The sequence below is a fragment of the Bufo gargarizans genome, chromosome 2 (assembly GCF_014858855.1).
Source record: "Bufo gargarizans isolate SCDJY-AF-19 chromosome 2, ASM1485885v1, whole genome shotgun sequence".
In the NCBI taxonomy this organism is placed as follows: domain Eukaryota; kingdom Metazoa; phylum Chordata; class Amphibia; order Anura; family Bufonidae; genus Bufo; species Bufo gargarizans.
In genome coordinates this window covers 504543276-504564039 of record NC_058081.1, presented here as the reverse complement: position 1 = coordinate 504564039, position 20764 = coordinate 504543276, and the positions used below count along the sequence as shown (strand labels likewise).

The 20764-nt window shown below is 46.1% G+C and overlaps 1 protein-coding gene across 1 annotated transcript in view; it reads right to left on the bottom strand.

Moving 5' to 3' along the window:
* Positions 1-20764, bottom strand: part of ADRA1B (adrenoceptor alpha 1B) — a 94017-nt gene that overhangs the window by 9569 nt on the left and 63684 nt on the right. The gene's annotated exons all lie outside the window — the stretch shown is intronic.

The window sequence follows — 20764 nt, the reverse complement described above, 5'->3', positions numbered from 1 at the left end:
CCAGAGTACACACACCTGGTTACTTGTCTGCCCCTTTCAACCTATATAAGGGTACCAGACAAGGATGCCCGCTCTCTCCCCTACTATTCAATCTTGCAATAGAACCTCTATCCTGTCAATTACTACTAAGAACGGATATTGCAGGTGTCAAAATAGGGGATGTTTGTGTTAAAAATTCCCTTTTTGTGGACAATTTATTATTGTTCCTAGAATATCCACACAGGGATCTAGATCGGGTGTTTCAGCTTCTGCGGGACTTTGGCAAGGTGTCTGGGTTCAGGGTTAATCCTGGCAAATCGGAGCTTCTGTACCTTAACAGCCCTAGGGGTAAAAGTCTGTCACAGCTTAATGTCCCCATCCAGATAGCTAATAAATCTATCAAATATCTAGGTATATATATTGGGAGGCGCCCTGAGTCGTTGTACCACTTGAACTATCCCCCACTGTTTAAAAAGATACTTGCAGACATAGAAAGGTGAATGAATCTTCCCTTATCGCTAGGAGGGAGGAGTCAGCTCCTGAAAATGATAAGTATCCCAAAACTCTTGTACCCTATGCAAAACATCACCCTCCTTCTCAAACATTCTGACTTGACCACATTAGAAACAGCATTGAGATCCTTTTTATGGGCTGGGAGACGCTCCAGGATAGCATTGTCCAAATTGCAGCTACCAAAACACAAAGGGGGGCTTTCGTTTCCACATTTACGGCTCTATAATTTAGCCAGTCTAACAAGACACTGTGTTGACTGGATCTTCAATACCAGGTTTTTCACCAATACATCATTAGAGGCCCACCTGGTACGGCCTTGGGCACTAGGGACGTTGTTACATACCAAACTCTCAGCGATACCTCCCTAATTAAACAGAGCCTTCTGGTAAGGGATACACTAGTCGCATGGAAGGCAGTGTGTAAATTACTTAACCTCCGTTTTAGATTCTCTAGATATATGCCAATTTCGGGGTCATCCGGAATTCCCAATGGGGATAGACTCACAAGATTTTGTAAAATGGAAGGAAAAAGACATAACAGTGCAATCGCTTTTACTATTTTGAGGAGCTTCAGGAGACATTCCACTGGTTAGCTTACCGACAAATTAGGAGATTCATAGGAGGTAGGGTGCAGGATCCGGGAGGGGTCTTTGTCCCTAATCATCTGGATCGTGTGTTGGGTTTGGGTCACAGGAAAAAATCCCTATCAGAGCTATACGTGGATCTCAGAGACATCAAACAGAAAAGCGTGGTGGAGAGGGTGTTTTTGCACTGGAAGAAAGATTTCCCTCACATGGATATTCCGACCACTCTACCGCGGGGTTGGAACATGATATGCAAAAAGGTCTTTAACGAAATCTGGAGGGAAACGCACTTCAGAATGTTACATAAGGCCATATACGGGTTTCAATACTCTTACCAACAGGATGTCCGAAATGTAACCTTAAGGGCTCGGATTTGTCCCATGGGGTGTGGTCTTGCCTGAAAACGAGGGAGTTCTGGAAATTGATCAAAAGCTACATTAGAACCCATCTAAAAATATCCATTCCATTAACACCTGACCTTATTCTTTTCCATGACCCCTCAGATGGCAAATATTTTCCCCCATTAATTCACATAATTATCCTAGCAGCCAAGTGTTGCCTGTTCAAAGTATGGCTCAGACCTAGAGTCCCTACAGCAACTGAAGTGTACCAACACATTAAAAGATACTTTGACATGGAAAGAGTTGAGGCAGAACAAAATAAAGGGAGATTTATTAAACTCTTTTTCACAAGATGGAAAAGCTTTATAGAAGTAGTATACTCTGATGCAGAACTGAAAGTTCTTATGGAGCCCTTTACGTCTTCCGAGTGGTACCTAAAGCAGAAAGTGGCAGGGAGTTTAGGGAGACTTTAAGTTGATTTAAAAAGAAACTGTACGGAATAAGTATCTAATGTGGGAGAAGAAGCATCTATGCATTGGGGTGGGGGGTAATTCACTGTTAATTTCATTACTTTATGTGCAGTGTACTATTTGGCTCAGTAGGGTGATTAAATCTCATGTCTGAGCCTTTCTGTTTCTGATGCAAAAATGTCTTGCTATATACATGTACGAGTCTGTCCATTATTTTATGTAAAATCTTAATAAAGATTATATTTCAAAAACAAAGCAAAACGTTAAATACTGCTGTTACATTGTTGGCTGAAAAAACCCTCACTTTTTTGTGCTAGATAGTACATTTGCAGCTTGTGCTGTTAGTTTGGTGGGTGAAGGCAAAAAATGAGGAGAGCGTCAAATAAGGGACGTGGCCCTGGTCTTGATGCTGCTGGTGTTGGTGAAGCTCCTGTTGCAGTGAGAGGACGTGGTCGATCTGTGCCAGCTACATGCACAAGTGAAACACCTTCCTCAGGTGCGAGTAGGCGACAGAACCTTCAGCGTTATTTGGTAGGCCCGAATGCGGCTCTTCGAATGGTGAGGCCAGAACAAGTACAGGCGATAGTAGATTGGGTGGCTGACAGTGCCTCCAGTTCCTTCACATTGTCTCCCACCCAGTCCCCTGCTGAAATATCAGAGTTTGCACCTGCAGCCCATGGCCATCAGTCTTTCACCTCACCCCCTTGCAAATCAGCCAAGCGGTCTGAGCCCTAAGTCATGCAGCAGTCTCTTCTGCTTTTTGATGACTCTGCTAGCAGGGTTTCCCATGGCCATCCACATAGCCCTGCCCCAGAAGTGGAAGAGATTGAGTGCACTGATGGCTAACCACTTATGTTTCAGAATGAGTACATGGGAGGACCACCACAGCACATCTGGGATGGTGACAAAACACAGGTGCCAACTGCTGTGGCTTTCTGCAGTGTGCAGACCGACAAGGAGGGCAGGGGTGAAGACTGGGTGGAAGATGATGTGGAGGACGTTGAGCTCCTTGACCCCACACTGAATCAACTTTATGCGAGTGACCTGTGTAGTTCGGAGGAAGAGGCGGTGGTTGCACAGAGCCACCAGCACAGCAAAGAGGGAGCAGGGTGCAAAAGCGGAGTGGCTGTCCCCTAGACAGTACGCCTGCTAATGCCCACCACACCAAGGGACCGAGTACACCAAAGCCAGCTCCAAGGAGTTCCCTGGCTTGGCAGTTCTTCAGACAATGTGCTGACGATAAGACACGAGTGGTTTGCACACTGTGCAATCAGAGCCTTAAGCGAGGCATAAATGTTCTAAACCTGAGCACAACCTGAATGACCCAGGCATCTAAGTGCAAGCACGAGCTGCAGTGGAGTAGACACCTTTAAAAACCACTGGCTTCCTCTTCTGCTGCAGTTTCAGCCTCTTCATCCCCCTCTGGAGTGACAGTGGTACCTGCCACCCCGCAAACAAAGGATGTGCCAGCAACGGCATCACCTCGGTCACCAAGCATCTCCACAATGTCCCATGGAAGCGTTTAGCTGTCTATCTCCCAAACACTGGAGCGAAAGAATGCCAGCATTTCCAAATTTCTGGCCTTTGAAATGCTGTCATTCCGTCTGGTGGACACGGACAGTTTTAAGAATCTGATGGTGGTGGCTGTCCCACAGTACCATGTGCCCAGCCGCCACTACTTTTGCAGGCGAGCCATCCCTTCCCTGCATAACCAAGTGGGGGACAAAATCAGGTGTGGACTGCGCAACGCCATCTGTGGCAAGGTTCACCTAACTACGGATACGTGGACCAGTAAGCACGGTCAGGGATGTTATATCTCCCTGACAGCACACTGGGTAAATGCAGTGGCGGCTGGGCCTGAGGCAGATAGCAGTTTGGCGCATGTTCTTCCACCACCGAGGATTGCAGGGTGTTTTTTTGCCTCCTGTTGCTTCCTCCTCCTACTCCGCTTCCTCATCCTTTACCGGCTCCTCATCCGGTCAGCGTAACACCTTCACCACAGCCAGGGGTAAACGACAGAAGGCAGTTTTTAAACTTATCTGTTTGGGGGACAAACCCCACACCGCGCAGGAGCTGTGGACGAGCATGGAACAACCGACCGATGAGTGGTTGGTGCCAGTGAGCCGGTGGTGTGCGATAATGGGCGAAATCTCGTAGCAGCTCTGGGCCTAGCCGGTTTGACGCACATCCCTTGCCTGGCGCATGTGCTGAATTTAATTTAATAACTTGACCCACCCTCTCCACCCAATTTCAGCCATTGACCTCCCTAGGATGTGGTATCCCTTTCTCAGACTCCCTCTCCGGCATGGAACCCTGATTCCCCGTTACCCGTGATCACCATGGTAGGCGCATAAAAGAACATCGAAAGTTGATAGAGAAAATATCCAATTGATTCGTGGACGTCACAGGGACGTGCGACATGGTGGAGGAGTATGTGTGCACACGCCTACACGTACTGACTTATTGGTCTGCCTGCCCCTTCAACTTCTGGGTCTCCAAATTGGGTACATGGCCTGAGCTTGCCCTTTACGCCTTGGAGGTGCTGGCCTGCCCTGCAGCCAGTGTATTATCTGAATGTTTGTTTAGCACGGCAGGAGGGGGTTATCAAAGACAAGCGCAGCCGCCTGTCCACAGCCAATGTGGACAAGCTCACGTTCATTAAAAGGAACCAGACAGGGATTCCACAGGACTTGTCCGTACCTTGTGCAGAATAGACATGTATACCGGCCTCACCCAGCCATTGTTGTACTCCAGAGAACTTTCTCTTTGTTTTATTTTTTATATTTCCCAATGTTCTGGGGTCTACCCAAATAAAAAAAATAAAAAAAAAACGTGTTTGCTACCTCCTCCTCCACCGCCGTTTCCACCTTCACCGCCACATCAACCGCCTCCTCAACCTCCCACTCCATATGGATTGTTATTTTTTATTTTTACGTATTTTATGTTATTTTAAGTAATTTCCCTATCCACATTTGTTTGCAGAGCACTTGCCATGCTCTTAACCACATTTTGCTGCCTTTTGTAGCCCTCTAGCCCTTTCCATTACTTTTTTAGAGCCATTTTAGTGCTCCAAAGTTCGGGTCCCTATTGACTTCAATGGAGTTCGGGGTCAAGTTCGGGTCCCGACTCGAACTTTTTTGCAAAGTTCGCCCGAACCCGTCGAACCTGAACTTCCAGGTGTCTGAACTTCTCAACTGTTTTTTCTACCATCAGGAGAAATTGCTAAACATTTTGGGGTGCTTTATATAGAATATAAATGTAACGGATCTCCTAGCACCCCGACCGGGTACCTCCGTCAAATGATGCTCCTAGTGCTTTCTGAAGACTCCAAGCACTCCACTTGACACCATACGCACTGCAGACCCCACGAACCGCCGAAGTTTGGTTGAGGTCTCACCGTCTCCTACCCACCCTGGACCTACGACAAGGCTCCAGGCTCCAGTGGGTGAACCTCTCCTAAAACCAGAGAGCAGGAACAGCTCTTACAAGAGCTAGTAGTTATGCCAGGGGAGTATAGCAAATCTTCAGCGTATAGCAATCCCCCAGTGTCGATCAGTTACCCAAACACCAGCCTCAACTTGGTAAAGGGTAAAAACAAGAACTCTTTATTTGAACACACAGCATTGATTTATACAAATCTTCCAACAAGGTCACCACCCACAGGGTTTTGTAAAACAGCCAATCACATGCATTTACAGTATTGACACCTTCCCAGCAATTGTACACAAAACCCCCTTCCCTCTGTCTGTAACGCAATCAACAAAATACAATAAGCATTGTCTTTGACACAATTAACTAACACACTGGCATTGTCTGAGATGCAATTAACTAACACACTGGCATTGTCTGAGACGCAATCAACAAAATACAATTGCCAAGCATAATGGGCTAACTTAATCACTACCAGACAGACCACACACATTTTTCCCCACCCACAGAAAACACCTCAAAACCCCACACATCCCCATAATTTATACATCCATGGATAGCTCTGATCTGGGTGAACAACATATCCAAAAATCACCCAGATCCGAGCAGGGGTTCCCGAATTCCATGGAAGTCACATTTGGCCGGCCGCAAGCATGGCTTTCCTGCCCAAAACAGTTCCACAGATTTAAGCTGTGCGGCCGGTCTGTCTTCTCCTTCAAAGTTAGTATGGGCCATAATCCTGGGGCAAGAGGCTGGCAACCAGGCCCCTCCAAAACCCAATGACGAGGTTGGTTTCGCCACAATAAATATATATATTTTTTCTATTTCCAAGGCCCAAATTTAATAAATTCTGTGAAAAACCTGTGAGGTCACAATGCTCACTACACCCCTAGATGAATACCTTGAGGGGTCTAGTTTCCAAAATGAGATGCATCCTTCATTTTTGAGGTAGCTATTTAAGTCAAGTAGCATAATAAGGCTATATAAGTGATAATTAAAAAAACTGCCAAATCAAGGTAATAAATAGTTCCTGAGCCCGCTCCATACATTCCCTGTATTCCTATTATGTAAATGTAGGTCTGGTGTGCTAAAGGGTTACTAATTCACCACAGAGGATGGAAAGTTTGTCTAGGTGGTTTGTCAGGGGTGTAGTGAGGGGGGGAGGGGGTTAGCCAGGGCATCTGCCCTGGCCGTAGTGGTCGGGGGGGGGGGGGGGCACACACCCGGCCGGCACCGCCATAGAACTCCCTATTCTTGTCTGCAATTGCAGACAAGAATAGGACATGTTCTATTTTTTTCCGGAGCCACGGACCAGCACTGTGTGCTGTCCGCATCCATTTCTGCCCCATAGAGAATGAATGGGTCTGCACCCGTTCTGGATAATTGCGGAACGGGTGCGGACACATTCTACAGAAGTGTGAATGGACCCTTAGAGGGGTCTGAAGAGGGGGGGTGATATTATTTACATGGAACTGTATGTTGGAGGGGCTGAAGGCAGGGGGGTGATATTATTTTACATGGGACTGTATGCTGGAGAGGCTGAAGGCAGGAAGAGTGATGAATTTTTCATGGGACTGTTTGCAAGAAGGGCTGGAAGGAAGGGGGAGTGATGTATCTTACATGGGACTGTATGATGGAGGGGCTGAAGGCAGGCGAAGAGAGGGAGGGTGATATTATTTACACGGGACTGTATGCTGAGGGGCTAAAGGCAAGAGGAGTTTTGTATTTTACATGGGACTATGCTGGAGGGGCTGAAGGCAGGGAAGTGATGTGTCTTACATGGGACTATATGTTGGAGGGATGTATCTTACATGGGACTGTATGCTGGAGGAGCTGAAGGCAGGAGGGGTTATGTATTTTACATTGGACTGTATGCTGGAGGGGCTGAAGGCAGGGGAGTGATTTATCTTACACAGGACTGTATGCTGGAGGGACTGAAGGCAGAGGGAAGGTTGTATCTTACATGCGACTGTATGCTGGAGGGGCTGAAGGCAGGGGGAGTGATGTATTTTACATGGGACTGTTTGCAAGAAGGGCTGAAAACAGGGGGAGTGATGTGTCTTACATGGGACTGTAGGCTGGAGGGGCTGAAGGCAGAGGGCCAAGAGAAGGAGGATGATATTATTTACATGGGACTGTATGCTGGAGGGGCTGAAGGCAGGGGGAGTTTAGTATTTTACATGGGACTGTATGTTGTAGGGGCTGAAGGTGGGGAGTAATGTATTTTACATGGGACTATGCTGGAGGGGCTGAAGGCAGGTAAGTGATGTGTCTTACATGGGACTGCATGCTGAAGGGGCTGAAGGCTGCGGGGGGGGGGGGGGGGCGGTTGTATCTTACATGGGACTATATGCTGGAGGAAGGGGAGAGAGGAGTACTATTGCGCATGCGCCGGCCATCTGTCTTTAGTTGGCCTGCATATGCGCAATATGAAAAGTTGTTCCTCTGCCGAGGATGGGCAGAGCAGTGCGCAGGGGCGGGCCAGTTCCCAGCCTGACTTCCTCTCTTGCCGCTCGTGACGTCCGCCGGCTGGAGGCAGAGGAGGAGGTAATAATAGGACAGAAGGGCGGGTCAGAGGGCTGAAAGAGGTGTGTATTTCTGGGCACATCGCCCAGTAACGCCGCCCATGGGCACCTTCAGGAGCTCATTTGCATACGTTTTAAAAGTGTTATTTTCATGATTTTTTCATAAATAAAGGTGAAATATATTGACTCAAATTTACCACTGTCATGAAGTACAATGTGTCACGAGAAAACAATCTCAGAATGGCTTGGATAAATAAGTGTTCTAAAGCTATTACCACATAAAGTGACACATGTCAGATTTGCAAAAAATTACCTGGGCAGAAGGTCAAAAGCTGGCCTGGGGTAGAAGGGGTTAAAGTTTACTACTCTACGAGGTGTGTGGATTTTTTTTTTGTGTGTTGTGGTGGAGGGCGTGATTGCATGCTAGGGTGTGGGAAGGCGGAATCCAGGGGGCCCAAGTAAATTCTTGCCCACGGTCCAATCAATATTAAACACGGCCCTGACTATAATACAGAAGGGGCCATAATTATTATAATAATACTACAGAGGGGGCAATATTATTAATAATACAGCGGGACCATTATATATTATAATTATACAGAGGGGCATTATACTTATGGGCTTTATGGGGAAGGGGAGGTCTGTTATCTAAGGATGACAGTAAAGTGAGGAATCTAAAAAATGTTATGTGAAACTCTGCAGAGACGAGACTCGGCTGAAAGACGGTATCATGGCGGTCTTATCTTCGACTGAAGACGCTGAGGAAAGTCTACATCACAGGAGATGTCACTGGATGTAACAGGTATGGTGCTGTATTCTCCTGTATATTTCATAGCAATGTATGTTATGTCCATACAAATATCTGTTTTGGGGGGAGGGGTGGATATAGAATTTGGCCCACACTGCCGCAGCCCAGCCCCAGACTTCAGGTCACACTATGCGTGTTCTGAATTCTGGGGCCTCACACCCATCTACTACATGATCTGTACTCAGAGAGTTATCACTGTGTTATCTGTGGTGTTACATAGGACTGCAAGTGATATGTACTACATTATTTGTAAAAAGGGGCGTGGTCACATGTTGGAGGAGGGGCGCAATACTAGGATTGCCCCGGGTGCTGGAAACTCACGCTACGCCACTGGTACCCTATAATAGATTTTAGTAGGTAAGTGGGACTGGGTGAATATAGTTATGCATTGAGTCGGAAGAGTGGCTTAGTGGGAAAAATTGCTGCTTTCTTTATGTACATTTCACTGGCAACAGCAGGGGGAGGTTGGCTGCGCAAAGCTGAACCCTTGCCTCAGGTGCTAAAAAGCCTAGCTACAGTTTGTGGACAGAAATAAGTGATATGTGGAAGTAAGTATTATGGGGGTCATTTATCAAACCAGTGTAAAGTAGAACTGGATTAGTTTTCCCATAGCAACCAATCAGATTCCACCTTTCATTTTGGACAGCTCCTTTGGAAAATGAAAGGAGGAATCTGATTGGTTTCTAGGGGCAACTAATCCAGTTCTACTTTACACTGGTTTGATAAATGACCCCCTATATGTCTTAACCAGTTGGCAAATAAGCAACTCTGCAGTTGTGACATGTAATTCAGCCATCTATTTTCTCAGGGAACCACAAATAGGGGGAGATTTATCAAAATTCCTTTGGAAAATGAAAAGAGAATTCTCATTGGTTGCTATGGACAACTAAGCTACTTTTTTGTATACCAATTTCGATAAATCAGGGCCATAGCGCAAACACTATAGAGAAAAAAACCCTGTACAGAAGCTACCTCTGACTTTTCTATTTCCTCTTTTCCCAGTCTGCCCACTACCCACACTATATCCTTGCACTCCTCTTTTAAGACAGCTGAGAGGCATTATTTGTACATAGTTGCCAACTGTCCCGAATTTGGCGGGACTCTCCCTGATTTTCTGAGACAGTCCTGTCAAATTTGTGCTGTCCCATGCTGAAAATGGGCGGGACTAACAAACAATGCCTATAAGTGGGTGTTCCCAGGGAGAGTCAGGGCATTCCAATGGGCGGGGCTTAGATGCCCAGATTTTACCAACTGAAACATTGGTAAGTATGGTTGTGTATTGTATAGCTTTATCATCACACTTACATCTTACTCCACTTTTACATATGTTCAGTCACTTTTGGCGAAGTCAGATTTATTAATGGTCCTTTAATACTGTGATAAATGAGGTTTGACGGTAGCAGTTTATCCTTCAGTAAGCGGCTTTACAAAATTTGCACGTCTTTACGAAAAACTTGCATGCTCTATTAAAAAGTCGCATAAGATAAGCATGGTCCTCACTGGAGTGAAATTGTGCAATTTTCTGCGACTTTTTAAATTGTCGCAATAGTAAATCTGTCTAGAGATTCATTTACATAAGAAAACACGCCCACTTTCAGAAAACTGGTGAGCATAGTGCAGAGCCAATACAAGTCTCAAATGTTTGCGCAGTTTTAGCAATTGCGCTAACATTTTCGACTTTTTCACTCCATTATTTTGACAAGCTAATGATAAATCTGGCCCTATAGTGTGCATATGTGTGTGATAATATGTAATGACTGTGTGTACATGTAAAGTATATAGTTAACTGGAATGCTCCCAGAAAAAGGAGAAGTCTCTCAGACTCCTGGAAGAGTTGGCGAATCTCCCGGGCACAGCATGGAGTGCCTGCTTGCAACTTTCCATGAACTGTATGTGGTGCAGGGATTCTGAGTTATTACATGCAGCCCTGGTGCCAAAGTCCACCGAGCAGTAGGGTGTCATATATAAAGTGCTAGAAACAGGAAAAGGGGCATGTCCACACAATGGAAAATTCACTTTGCGCACAGCAACATGCAATCTCACACAAGCCAACTTTAAAAAGTGAATGTGCATGTATGGATGTAGTGAGTGTGCATAACTGAGAGGGCCTGTATAAAGTGTGTGTGTTGTGTATGTGCATGTATGTAGTACATATGTGAGCCAACTTTTACGAAGTGGCCTACAGGAGGTCTGAGCCCCTTTAACCCCCTTCCTGACATGCACCATACATGTACAGTGCAGCGGGAAGTGACAGAAACTGCGCCTGCCTGATCAGAGGCGGGGGGGGGGGGGGGGCTGTTGCTGGAAATGCCGATGCTGGTTTATTAACCCAATAAACCCGGGGGCGCAATGGCTGCTACGGCAACCCAATACATTGAATAGGGAAACAACCCCTTTAACAAAATGTAACCTCAAACTTTACATTCAATTGACAGGCAAAATGATAGGATTACATAAAGACAATGCAACTTCATGTATAGAGGACAGATATCACATCCATCATAAAAACATATATACTGTCATAAAGCAGTTATCTCATCATAACCTGTCCCCATTCACACACACATTCATAACGGCAGTGAGCTAGACCTCTCTTAATTCCTCCAGCCCCATTACACTGTAACCGAAATGGCACTCAACCAAGCATCCCAAATCTTCTAAAAAATTTCCGGTACACCGCTAGCTTCATACGTTAGCTTATATACTGAAAGCGTAGCATTAATAAGCTGAATCCAATGAGACAGTGCTAGTTTTTTAGGGGGCTTCCAATTCAGCAGAATTGACTTCCTCGCGTAAAACATTAGTAACCTATAAAGAATTTTAGCATGTTTAGATGGAACAATACCGTTGACAAGACCCAACATGCTAACCTTAGGTGTCACCACCGCTGGAAGCCCCAGACGAGCATTAAAATACCCATGCACCTCCACCCAGAATCCAGCAATGACCGGACACTCCCATACCATGTGCAGAAAAGTTCCCGTATCATTCTTACACCTTGTACATAAATCTGAAGTAAGTTTATGCATGCGTACCAATCTCACTGGGGTATAGTAGACTCTGTGTAACCATTTAGTCTGAATCAGCTGATCCCGTGCACAAATCACCGTCCCCTTCCAGGAGGCCGACAACTCTTTCTCGTGATAATCTTCCAAAGTAGGAATATCAGCCTTCCACTTAAGAAAGGCCCTTGCCATCGGCGAGGGTCGGGAGGATAGAAGGAAACCGTAGAAAGATGACACCATCTTGGTATGGACTGCCCGTCTGGCAATTTTCTCTACTGCACTGTACTCTAGCTTCAAAGGGCCTGACCCAAACTGGGATTCACAAGCATGTCTCAGTTGAAAAAATCTAAAGAGAGACGCTTATGGTAAATTGTATTCCGCCTGTAAGACTGAGAACGTTTTAAAAAAATCCCCCCTCATAGACTTGAGTGAGACACTTAATGCCTCTCTACGGCCAGAATTCAAAGTCAAGCAGAGAATTTAGTTCCGCCAATTTGTGATTACCCCACAAAGGCATCACTGGGGATAATATATTGCTTTCCCCTACATCCTCCTTCACCCCCCGCAAAGGCATTCCATGCATTGATCACCCCCACCATTAGTGTAGTGAGATGTTTCACTGGGTATTTCCCTGCTCTATACACTAAGTTTGTCATAGCCTCATAAGAGCCCATGAGGGCCGCCTCCAATACCACCGCCGGATTATAAGGGTCTGCCTTAATCCACCAGGCTGCATAGTTTAGTTGTGTTGCAACATAATATAGATACATATCCGGAAGTGCCGGACCACCTCTCTCATTCGTCGCTTTCAGAGTATCCCTAGCTATGCGGGGAATGGACTTATTCCATAAAAAGGGCGTTAGTAAGCGATCTAGGGTTTGAAAATGTGATTTCAGCAGAGGCAAGGGGGCCGCCCTATATATGTATAATAACTTAGGAAGAAGGATAATTTTAAATATATTGATGCGTCCTATCAGAGATAGCGGTAACGTCTCCCAAGCTTTCAGTTTTTGCGAGATGTATTTAACTACCGGATCTATATTCAAAGCAACAAATTGAGTGACATCTTTATGTATCACTATCCCCAGGTACGTGAAGTTATTCACCACCTGAAGTGATGACCTGGATGAAACGCTCTGAGGGGGAAACTCGTCAACCAAATACAGTACCGATTTGGCCCAATTGACCCGTAGTCCCGAAAACGTTCCAAACAGGTCCACAGTTTCTAACAAGGCATCCAGGGAACGGCCTACATCTCCTAAGTATATCAGCATGTCGTCTGCATAAAGCGAGATCTTTTCGGTTATAGCTGCAATATCCCACCCCTGTATTCTATTATTGCCTGCTATATACACCGATAGTGGTTCCATCACTAAAGCAAACAGAAGGGGTGACAGAGGACATCCCTGTCTGGTGCCTCTTTTCAGCGCGAACGACTTGGACAAATACCCATTGACTCTTACCCTAGCCGTCGGTTGTAAATACAGCAGATGTAACCACTGGCGGAAGTTGTCAGGAATCCCCATTTTCTTTAAGGACATCCCACATAAACCCCCACTCCACAGAATCAAAAGCCTTCTCGTTGTCCAGCAAGGCAATTGCTCTGCTACCAGCATTGTCATGCGTGATTTGTAAGTTTGTAAAAAGACGTCTCAGATTTATGTCCGTTGTTTTCCCAGGCATGAAGCCGGATTGGTCCATGCCCACTACAGATGAAATGACGGATGACAATCTGTTAGCTAGCACTTTAGCCAATAGCTTAGCGTCTGAGTTTATCAACGATATGGGCCTATATGAGCCACACAGAGCCGTAGGCTTCCCCGCTTTGTGTATGACCACTATAGTAGCTTCATGAAAGGATGCTGGCAAGGCCCCACCCGCCAGAGCATACATGAACAATTTCCTGAGCCTCTGAATCACTTTCTCAATCTGAAAATTGTACCACTCAACAGGGAAACCATCCGGACCAGGAGTCTTTCCTTTTGCCATGGACACTATTGCGTGCTGAATCTCCTGTGGGACTATGGGACCATCCAGTAATTGCGTCTCCGAATTCGCTAGCTTATTCACAGGGATTGCATGCAGAAAAAGCGCTATATCCTCTGCAGACTTTGTAGCTTTAGAAGAAAACAAGGAAGAGTAGTAACGTGCAAACTGATCACATATCTCCTCTGGTACAGTGTAAAGCACACCCTGTTCGTCCCTAATGACTGGTACTACTGTTTGCGGGGCTTCTGTTTTAGCTAGATACGCCAAAGTTCTCCCACTCCTATCCCTCTCAGCAAATATGCTCTGCTTCTGAACCAGGAGACGTTTCTGCGTGAATTCTGTCAAATACAGAGTGTATTGCCTTTGAGCTGCAAGCCAAAGTAATTGATGCTCCGGTGTGGGGTCATCTACATATACTCTTTCCGCAAGATCTTTCCCTCTAATTTCACCCGTGTGGAGAGCAGTTCCATTCTATGTGTTGCTATTGCCGCTATTAGTACACCTCTCAAGACAGCCTTACTTGCGTCCCATACCACCAGTGGATTGGAGGAGCCCTCATTAACTTCCTAATATGCTGAGGTAGCTTCCTTACACGCCACTCCCACAGGAAGAACATAACCCAATGACTTATACAGGCATTGGGGCCTGCCTCCTACGAAACCCTATGAGATGTAATATATATAATATTATAATAATAATAATAATAATAATATATATATTATAATATATAATATATATATCAGATGTAATACTCTAACATCTAACAGACTCAATGCATTAAAACAGGGCTCAGACCCTGAAAAATGTATGTCCCATAGTGGGACAAAAATAAAAAGTAAAAAAAAAATGCAAAGAGTCTCAAGTAAAAAAAAAGAAACCTTTCCCCTCATCAAGCTATGTACAATAAAAAAATTAAAATAGAGATATTAGGTATCTCCTTATCCATAATGACTAGCTCTATAAAAATATCAAATGCTCTACCCCATCAGATTAATGCTGTAAAAAATAAATAAAAACATAGCGAGTGATCAAAAAGTACTATGTACCCCAAAATGGTACCAATGAAAACATCAACTTATCCCACAAAAAATTAGCCCCCACACAAGATGATCGGCAGAAAAATGAATAAAATTTGGCTCTCAGAAAATGGCGACACAGGATTTTTTTTTCAAAAATGCTTTGTGTAAAAGTGGTAAAATGTAAAAAAAAAAATATAAAATTGATATAGTTGACGCCACAATAACAAAACCTAAAAAGCAATGGCAGAGTTACTACCAAAATGCGGCTTGAATGCAGACCCAAACAATGGTCATGTGCATGAGGCCTTAAAAGAAATTCAAATTTAGTTTTTTGTATTTTTTTTTATAAATAAAGATAAAACTTATCGACAAATTGACCCAGACAAAGTGACACGTGTCAGATTTGCAAAATTTGACCGTGTCAGGAATGTGAAAAATGACTGTGTCCTGAACGGTTAATAGGCCACATAACTTTTTGTGACAAGAGATGAGCCCCCAATGTGTGTCTGGATGTTGGGGCTGTTTGATGATACAGCATCCTAGTGCCACACATGGTTATAGTTTATCTAGGGCGGCTTTCCAAGAGACACTGGGAGGCTCTTGCGGTCCCTGGGAAATTTGCCCGCTCTTCCAGAAGTCTGGAAGGTCTAGTTATTAAAAAAAAAATATTATAACTGGGGATGTAGCTGTGTTCAGAATTAAGCAATCACATCCAAAATCATGTTAAATAGGAGTCAGCATACACCTGCCATCATTTAAAGTGCCTCTGATTAACCCCAAATAAAGTTCACCTGATCTAGTTGGTCTTACCTGAAATTTTCTTAGTCGCATCCCACAGCAAAAGCCATGGTCCACAGAGAGCTACCAAAGCATCAGAGGGATCTCATTGTTAAAAGGTATCAGTCAGGAGAAGGGTACAAAAGAATTTCTAAGGCATTAGATATACCATGGAACACAGTGAAGACAGTCATCATCAAGTGGAGAAAATATGGCACAACAGTGACATTACAAAGAACTGGACGTCCCTTCAAAATTGATGAAAGGACGAGAAGAAAATTGGTCTGGGAGGCTACCAAGAGGCCTACAGCAACATTAAAGGAGCTGCAGGAATATCTGGCAAGTACTGGCTGTGTGGTACATGTGACAACAATCTCCAATATTCTTCATATGTCTGGGTTATGGGGTAGAGTGGCAAGACGAAAGCCTTTTCTTAGGAAAAAAAAAATCCAAGCCAGGCTACATTTTGCAAAAACACATCTGAAGTCTACCAAAAGCATGTGGGAAAAGGTGTTATGGTCTGATGAAACCAAGGTTGAACTTTGTGGCCATAATTCCAAAAGATATGTTTGGCGCAAAAACAACACTGCACATCACCAAAAGAACACCATACCCACAGTGAAGCATGGTGGTGGCAGCATCATGCTTTGGGGCTGTTTTTCTTCAGCTGGAACTGGGGCGTTAGTTAAGCTAGGGGGAGTTATGAACAGTTCCAAATACCAGTCAATATTGTCACAAAACCTTCAGATTTCTGCTAGAAAGCTGAACATGAAGAGTAACTTCGTCTTTCAGCATGACAACGACCCAAAGCATACATCCAAATCAACAAAGGAATGTCTTCACCAGAAGAAGATGAAAGTTTTGGAATGGCCCGGCCAGAACCCAGACCTGAACCCCATCTGTGGGGTGATCTGAAGAGGGCTGTGCACAGGAGATGCCCTCGCAATATGACAGATTTGGAGTGTTTTTGCAAAGAAGAGTGGGCAAATCTTGCCAAGTCAAAATGTGCCATGCTGATAGACTCATACCCAAAAAGACTGAGTGCTGTAATAAAATCAAAAGGTGCTTCAACAAAGTATTAGTTTAAGGGTGTGCACACTTATGCAACCATATTATTTTATTTTTATATTTTTTCTTCCCTCTACCTTCAACTTGCAGGATAACAGGCCGAACTGGATGGACAAATGTCTTTTTTCGGCCTTATGTACTATGTTACTATGTTACATAAAAGATTTCAGTTTGTTTTTCAATTGAGTGGTACAGTTTATAGGTCACATTGAAGGTGGAAAAAGTTCTGAAATTATTTATCTTTTTATATCCACTGGTATCTGTACCCACTGCATCTTTTATACCTCGTAGCTGACACATAGTATACACACAGAGTACTGATATATGAGGTACGAGGTTTGATAGATGCAGTGCGTACAGATATAGTATATAAAGCAGTTTACTGATACATCAGGTACGAGATATAAAACATGTAGTTGGTATATAAGTACACTGCTGTATATATCTGTACCCACTACATATTTTATACTTTGTACCTCACATATCAGTACACTGCTGTGTATACTATATATCTGTACACACTGCATGTCTTATATGGTATAAAATAGATGCAGTGTGTACAGATATGTTGGTAAGGCTGATTAGTCAGCCTGCATTAGTGGGAGGGGCGGAGGGTCTTCATATACGAGCCGCACCCTCACTCACAGGCGCGTGTTCTCAGGTGCACAGCTGCCGCTGGGTGTCATTAGCAAACCAACTTCTCTGGTGGTAGGATTCTTTCTTTGCAGCATGGAGCTTGTTATTTTGCTCTCTGCTACCGTAGCATGCAGGCGCCATACTACGTAAGTAGGTTGGGCCGGAGCTGCCTCTCCTGGCCGATCGGAACCGACTTTGCTAACGAATGGGAGGCTTTGCCTCAGAATCTGCTACCTCAGGTTTGCTCGTTGGGGCTAAATACTTCTATTTCTTTTCATCTTTGTTTGTTGGTAATAGGAGCTAGTTTGTCTTATATGAAAAGTTACTTCAGCCGGTTTGCTGTAAAGGAAGAGTTACCCGGGCTGCACGTGACGACATGTTTGGAGATCAGACGCAGCGTTTATTGTTTAGGCCTCTTGCTGTAGCTGTTCCTTGCAACGTGTCTCTCCCCTCCCCCGCTACCACCATCTTTAGACTTCACGTATTTCACTGCTCCATGTGCTTAAAAACCCTGCCGCACTTTCATGCTCTGCTGCTATCCTGAGCGGCATTTACACTTTCTGCTTTTATTTTATGTCTTATGCTGCATCCGCACGTCCTTACTGTCCTGCACTTTCCTACTCTTGGTTCGTATTCACTCAGATTGGTCTCACATTCAAGCTGCGGTCACCTGTTGGCTGTTACATCTCATTCCTTACCCAGCCAACAGCCGGATCCGTATTACACGGCTGTTATTACATGTTGTATACTCGGCTTACAGCCATAGCTGCTACTGTTACTCCATTTTTATTCTCTGGACACACCACCCTGGTGTTCACACCTTGCTCCACTCACACCCAGAGCTGTGTTCATGCGTCGACTGGTATACCATGTTTGCTCTGCTCACTGTTTACACATCCGCTGTCACAACATGTTCATACTAGGCTTGTTTCAGAGCTGCATTCACGTTCACTGTTACATCATGTTTATGCTCCACTCACATTTAGAGCTGCTATTCTACCAATTTCATTCTCTGCCACACCCAGAGGTGCATTCACACTACGCTGTCAAATCATTTTTTTCACTCCACCCACGACCAGCGTTGCATTCATACGTCTATTGGTATATCATGTTTGCTCTACTCTCACCCAGAGCTGCGTTCACATATCCTATGCTACTACAGGTTCTTTCCAGGCCCATTTCAAGAACTGCATTCACGTCGCTATTACATCTATGTTATGCTCCGTTCACAACCAGAGCTGCAGTTATACCAAATTTCATGCTCTGCTTATACCCAGAGTTGTGTTCACACTTCTACTGCTACACCAGGTCGTATACCCCCACTCACCGAAGCCGCTTTCCATGTCTGCCGTCACATCAAGGTAATATTCCGTTCACATCCAAAGCTGTCCGCATGTCTGCTTTTACATCTTGTCCTATGCTGCGTTCACGTCAATACTCTGCTCACTTTCAGATTGCGTTTATACGTCTGCTTTATACCATGCTTTTCATGCGCTACCCATACTCAGAGCTGCGCCCATACCATGTTTTTTAGGTACCATTCAGTGGCGTACATACAGGGGTCGCAGGGGTCGCATTTGCGACCGGGCCCGGCACTCCAGGGGGCCCGGCCGCCTGTGGACTCCCCTGGCCCCTGCAGTCAGTGTTCCCTCAAACAAAGCTGTGCGGGCGGTCGGCCGCGCAGCAATTATTTGTGGCCCCCGCTGAAGATGCTGGCAAAATGCCAGGGCCCAGCAGTCAATGTCAGAAAAATCTCCGTCATGCGCCTCCTGCCCCGTCTGCGTGCTCCTCCCACTTTATGAATGAAGCAGGCAGGCGGGGCAGGAGGCGCATGACAGAGGATGCTCAGGGAGAGATGCCGGCTCGTGGATTCCCCCCACCCCCACCCCCCCGCAGTGCAGCATGGCCCTGACAGCTGCCGCCCCGTGCTCTGGATCTCAGCAGCAGAAGAAGCGCGGGGAGGAGCTGGGCCATGATCGTGGAGCAAAATGTCCTGCAGGCTGCAGCAGAACTTCCAGAAGGTAGGAGCTTCCCCCGGTGTGTGCACAGCGCCGGGCACTGCACCGGCCCTGCCGCCAGTGTCCCCACCTCCTCCCTCCCCACTGATAAATTACTAGAAGCCAGGCACTTATGGGGGATCCGTGGAGGGCACTTATGGGGGATCCGTGGAGGGCACTTATGGGGGACCTGTGAAGGGCACTTATGGGGGCATCTGTGGATGACACATATATAGCACAGATCCCCCATAAGTGCCCTCCACGGATCCCCCATAAGTGCCCTCCACAGATCCCCCATAAGTGCCCTCCACAGATCCCCGATAACAGTGCCCTCCACAGATCCCCCATAACAGTGCCCTCCACAGATCCCCCATAACAGTGCCCTCCACAGATCCCCCATAACAGTGCCCTCCACAGATCCCCCATAACAGTGCCCTCCACAGATCCCGCATAAGTGCCCTCCACAGATCCCGCATAAGTGCCCTCCACAGATCCCCCATAAGTGCCCTCCACAGATCCCCCATAAGTGCCCTCCACAGATCCCCCATAAGTGCCCTCCACAGATCCCCCATAAGTGCCCTCCACAGATCCCCCATAAGTGCCCTCCACAGATCCCCCATAAGTGCCCTCCACAGATCCCCCATAAGTGCCCTCCACAGATCCCCCATAAGTGCCCTCCACAGATCCCCCATAAGTGCCCTCCACAGATCCCCCATAAGTGCCCTCCACAGATCCCCCATAAGTGCCCTCCACAGATCCCCCATAAGTGCCCTCCACAGATCCCCCATAAGTGCCCTCCACAGATCCCCCATAAGTGCCCTCCACAGATCCCCCATAAGTGCCCTCCACAGATCCCCCATAAGTGCCCTCCACAGATCCCCCATAAGTGCCCTCCACAGATCCCCCATAAGTGCCCTCCACAGATCCCCCATAACAGTGTCCTCCACAGATATCCCATAACAGTGCCCTCCACAGATATCCCATAACAGTGTCCTCCACAGATGGCAGTACAGCAGGATTGCCATCCAAAATCAGCCTGTCCCGCACAAAATGGTACTGATAGGAGGCATGTTGGGTGAATGGTAGGGGAGGTAGTGGGGATGGGGTGGAGGCAGGTTGGGGGGTGGCGGCAGCGGGTTGGGGGGGATGGAGGCAGGTTGGGGGGGTAGCGGCGGCGGGTTGGGGGTGGGGACGGGGGCCCATGGATCAGTTTTGCACCGGGGCCCCATGGATTGTGTGTACGCCACTGGTACCATTCACCCATTTGTTGTTACATCATGTGTTGTACTCTGCTCCCACTCAAAGCTGCATTCTCCTGTTCATTGCTACGTCATGGTTTTGCTCAATCTCACCGGGGCAGTCTGCACCCACCGCTCTGGTACCTCTCTCCTGACAAACATAACTGCGTTCTTTTCAGGCTTACGTTCCCTTCCTCGGTGATCTGTTACATTCCATAGGCCTAATTTTCTGTTTAATCCTGGTTCATAATCACATGGTCTCCTTTTACTTCTAGTTCGTATTCGCCCAGATTGGTCTCCTGCCCCAGTTCACCAAACAGCTCCTCAGCGGAGGTCAATGGGCCAATAGGAGTAAATTTCCTGCTATGTTTTCACAAGCTGTTCATT